Consider the following 5,238-nt stretch of genomic DNA (forward strand, 5'->3'; position numbering starts at 1 on the left):
AAAAAAAAAAAAAAAAAGAGGGCTTTCCATTTAGTAAACCCATCCAAATGCACTCTCAGCCTACAATCTCAAGTCGCCTTAGGGACTGGACAAACTACACTAACCAGGAGAGCGCCTTCTGGACCAGCTTCCTCTGGGCAGGTCTTTAAGGCTGCTGAGTTAGGAAAGCCTTTACTCCTGGGTAAGAGTCTAGGAAGTGGAAGATGCCACAGCTGTGAACATGTGGTGGACTTTTACTTTGGATTCTGGATCCCTTCCTTCACATATCTTTAGAGAGTTCTAAAAAAAAAAAAAAATTTTTTTTCATGATCTTGGAATGCTGATGTTTGAACTGCCTCTGCACTTTTTAAAGAATGATTTGGGCTATTTATTTTTGGAATTCAACAATTAGAATTATGTGTTTCTTTAAATTCGGCTTTAATTTGCACTACAATTGTTATGAGCCTCCCTTTTTTACTAAAAGCATTATGGATAGCATGAAAATTTTTTTTTAGTAAACAGTGATACTGAGGTTGCATACTCCTCTATCTTAAGACAGAGTAACTATTTACATAGTGACTATATTAATAACAGGTGGGTATATTTTTTAAAGAAAAATTTTCTGAGTTAGTTCTATGTTTACACACAGAAATTTTGAGGTGCTCATCTATCACAATCACTGTCATTAATGACAAAAGTAGAAGCATTATGCTATTGCTTTCAGCAAGTCAATGGACATTTCTTAGTTTCAGCAATGAGCTAACAATAAAATCAGGGTTGATACTGAGCTGTGATAAAATAAACAGTTTACATTAATTTTTCTCAGGAATAAATGAAAACATAATCAGTAAACATAGGTTATCATGTTGAAATAATATTTTTTGATGTTGTTGTTTGTTTGTTTTTGAGATGAAGTCTTGCTCTGTCGCCCAGGCTGGAGTGCAGTGGTGTGATCTCAGCTTACTGCAACCTCCGCCTCCTGGGTTCAAGGGATTCTCCTGCCTCAGCCTCCTGAGTAGCTGGGACTACAGGTGCCTGCCACCACGCCTGGATAATTTTTTGTATTTTTAGTAGACACAGAGTTTTACCGTGTTAGCCAGGATGGTCTCGATCTCCTGACCTCGTGATCTGTCCGCCTCGGCCTCCCAAAGTACTGGGATTACAGGCAGGAGCTATTGCGCCCAGCCAACGATGGTATGTTTTAATAGATTTCAAACATTCACAAAATGATTGAAGAGGGAATGTATGTTTTGAGGGAAAAGAAAGAAAAATGAAAGTATATATTAAATAGAGAGATACACACATGACCAGATAAGGCAGTATGGTGGAATAGAAAGTAAAGGAAAAGAAATGGGGAAGAAAAATAGTTTATGAGTGATAGGCCAGTAGAAATTACTTCCATTTTTCTCATGGCAAAGTTCCTTCCTGGTTTCTTGAATTAAAAAAATTGTTATGTGAGAAATATTTCTGTTGCATGGAAATACATTTTGTTTTGCTTCCATATTGAATGAGGAACATGAATTCCTTCAGTCAGAATGTCAAAGATAATTTTTTCAGAAACTAATACATACATTTTATTAAGCAATTTTTTCCAGAATGTTTTCAAGGTTAGCTTGCTGCCATTTTGCCTGGTCTGCTCAGCTCCAGACAACTGGATGATTCGGCTTCCTCCTCCTCCGCCTTTTTTGGCCTCTTTTTTCCTCTACCATCATCTCCATCTCTCCCTAAATCCACACGCTTCTTCCTTCCTGGATGCCTCTTCATTCACTTACTTCCTCTGTCATTGTTCTCCATGTGTCTCTTGGCTTTTTATCTCTGCCGTTCATATTCTATATTTTTCTCTCTCTTTCCCTTTTTCCTTTCTGCATTGCAAGCTATATAAAGTAGACCTATGAGTTTTGAAAGATTTGGCATGTAAATAAATAAAATTTTGTGGTTTTGTTATAATTTCAAAGTAGGGTGATTTTAATTTAAACACAACAATCAAACTGAGGCAGGATAAGTAAGATTAGGGAGCTGTATTAGTTCATTTTCACACAGCTATAAAGAACTACCTGAGACTGGGTAATTGATGAAGAAAAGAGGTTTAATTGACTCATAATTCTGCAGGCTGTCCGGGAAGCCTGGCTGGGAGGCCTCAGGAAATTTACAATCATGGCGGAAGGCAAAAGGGATGCAAGTAGGTCTTACCATGGAGGAGCAGGAGAGAAAGAGAGAAGGGGGATGTGCCACACACTTTTAAACAACTGGATCTCAAGAGAACTCTCTCACTATCAAGAGAACAGCAAGGGGGAAATCGGCCCCCATGATTCAATCACCTCCCACCAGGCCCCTCCTCTGTTACCTGGGGATTATAATTCGAGATGAGATTTGGTTGGGGCCACAGAACCAAACCATATCAGCGGCCATACTGACTTTGTCCCCTTGAGAGGTGACAATGTGCTAGCAGCCCTCACTCTCGGCGCCTCCTTGGTTTTGGTGTCCACTCTGGCAGTGCTTGACGAGCCCTTCAGCCTGCCACGGCACCCTGGGAGCCCCTCTCTGGGCTGGCTAGGGGGAAGCTGCCTCCCTCTGCTCGCAGGGAGATGTGGAGGGAGAGGCACGGGCAGGAACCGGGGCTGCCAGGGTGCTGGCAGGCCAGTGCGAGTTCTGGCAGGTACAGGCCGGGCTGGGCGGGCTCCGCACATGGAGTGGCCAGCCAGAGCTGCTAGCCCAGGGTACTGAGGGGCTTAGCACCGGGGCCAGCAGCTGCAGAGTTTGCACCAGGTCCCTCAGCAGTGCTGGCCCGCTGGCGCTACACTTAAATTCTCACTGGGTTTAGCAGCCTCCCCGCGGGACAGGGCTGGAGACCTCCAGTCCGCCATGTCTGAGCTCCTCCTCCTGCGGTGGGCTCCCGATGGCCTGAGCCTCCCCAAGGGGCGCCACCCCCTGCTCCGTGGCCCCCTCCCATCGACAGCCCAAGGGCTGAGGAGTGCAGGGGCAGCTCGGGACTGGGGGGCAGCTCTGCCTGCTCTCCCAGTGCAGGATCCACTGGGTGAAGCCAGCTGGGCTCCTAAACTGGATAGGGACTTGGAGAACTTTTATATCTAGCCAGAGGATTGTATGTGTACCAATCAGCACTCTGTACCTAGCTAACCTAGTGGAGACTTGGGGGACTAGCACTCTGTGACTCTGTGTCTAGCTCAAGGATTGTAAATGCACCAATCAGCACTTTGTGTCTAGCTCAGGGTTTGTGAATACACCAATTGGTTCTCTGTAACTAGCTAACCACCTAGTGGAGACTTGGAGGACTAGCACTCTGTGACTGTGTCTAGCTCAGGGTTTGTAAATACACCAATCAATACTCTGTATCTAGCTAACTGTGTTTAGCTAACCTAGTGGGGACTTGGAGAACTTTTCCATCTAGCACTCTGTGTCTGGCTCAAGGATTGTAAACGCACCAATCAGTACTCTGTCAAAACGGACCAATCAACTCTAAGATAGACCAACCAGCTCTCTGTAAAATGGACCAATCAGCAGGATGTGGGTGGGGTCAGATAAGGGAATAAAAGCAGGCTGCAGAACCAGCCAGGGGCAACCCACTCGGGTCTCCTTCCACACTGTGGAAGCTTTATTCTTTCACTATTTGCAATAAATCTTGCTGCTGCTCACTCTGGGTCCACACTGCCTTTATGAGCTGTGACACTCACTGTGAAGGTCTACAGCTTCACTCCTGAAGCCCACGAGACCACAAACCCACCAGAAGGAAGAAGCTCCAGACACATCTGAACGTCTGAAGGAACAAACTCCGGGCACATCATCTTTAAGAACTGTAACACTCACCGCGAGGGTCCACGTCTTCATTCTTGAAGTCAGTGAGACCAAGAACCCACCAATTCCGGACACACCCTTGTGTGAAGCCCCACAGGGCCCTCCATAGACAGCTCTACATCCCTTGCATCCTCGTGTGCATCAGTACCTCTTTTGCAAGATAAGCAGTCCTGCAGGATACCAGCAGACCACCAACCAGATAGTTACAAGTTCCTGACATCCAGTGTGGCCTGGGAAAGAGAATAAAAGTTTCTTATTCCTGATGGAATTTCCCCATTCTCCAAGCAATCAGCACCAGAGAAGCTATTAGGTACAAATTCCTTCCTTGGGGGAAGGAAAGGGGGAGGAGAAAGGAAAGGGCGTGGCCAGGGGCTTCTCTGGTGTCCTGCATATGCAACTAGGCTCAAGGTTTAGCTTTTAGTAACGTTTTCCTCATTTTAATAATAATAATAAAAAAAGCACCCGTAGGTGGAGATTTTATATGCTCATGATACACACGATTTGTGTTAGGGCATGATACATGCGATGTGTGTGACAGCTAAGCGCGTGCTCCAGCAGCAGGTCTGCCTTTGCATACTTGACCTTCCCAGGTCGTATTTTATGAAAATGTATGTACAGCTTCCATAAAAGGAATTCCTTTGAGGCACTAACTGCTGTCTCCCTCTGAGTAGCTTGCTCTGCCTCTCAGAGTGTACTTTTGCTTTGCAGTAAACTTTACTTACTCTTACTGTAGGCTTGCTCTCAAATTCTTTTGTGCGGTGAAGTCAAGAATCTGTCCCTGCTCACCAGCAACAAAACCACAGTGAAGTAAGGATATGAGTGATGTGTGTGTGTGCATGCCCACGCGTGTGTGTTGTTAATGTTGCTTAGAATATTCTCCTCCTTCACCATCTGACAGTCTCTGGTTCCTCTGGTTCATCCTTCAAAGTTTAGTTTCAATGTCCTTGAAAGTCATTTCTGTATGCTCGCCTGCTCCCAGTTTAAATTATATCTTTCTACTACACTCCCTTAATAATGACCATTTCTCAAGTTTCTTTTATATGCCATAGTTGTGCTTCAGACTTTATAAACATTATCTCATTCTAACAACAACTCTTTATGTCTCATCACCCTTAATTTGCAGATGAAGAACCATGGCTCAGAGAGGCCAAGGAATTTGTATCAGGTACTCTGGGCAAATACTCTCCTGCCTCCAGGCCTTCATACTTGCTATTTCCTCTGCCTGAGACGCTCTGACTCCAGATCTTGGCATGGCTGGCTTCTTATTTCTAGTCATCTTTCCACTCAAAAGTCACCTCTTCGGAGAAGCCTTCCTTGATTACCCACTCTAAAGAATTCTGTATCATACCTGCCTGTTTTATTTTTTCTTTATTTTCTGAAAGTAACTCGTCTGTTTACTTGTGATGGTTACTATTGAGTATCAACTTGATTGGATTGAAGGATGCAAAG

At 44.6% G+C, this 5,238-nt stretch overlaps 1 long non-coding RNA gene across 1 annotated transcript in view; it reads left to right on the forward strand.

The window, feature by feature from the left end:
* The window catches only part of LOC105550872, a 17,730-nt gene extending 13,131 nt beyond the window's left edge, over positions 1-4,599 (forward strand). Inside the window, exon 3 of the long non-coding RNA XR_001007794.1 lies at positions 4,523-4,599. This is a non-coding gene — a long non-coding RNA (uncharacterized LOC105550872). The remainder of the gene's footprint in view (positions 1-4,522) is intronic.
* Positions 4,600-5,238: the final 639 nt, after the last annotated feature.

This window comes from Mandrillus leucophaeus, unplaced genomic scaffold (genome assembly GCF_000951045.1).
Source record: "Mandrillus leucophaeus isolate KB7577 unplaced genomic scaffold, Mleu.le_1.0 Scaffold5, whole genome shotgun sequence".
Lineage (NCBI taxonomy): Eukaryota > Metazoa > Chordata > Mammalia > Primates > Cercopithecidae > Mandrillus > Mandrillus leucophaeus.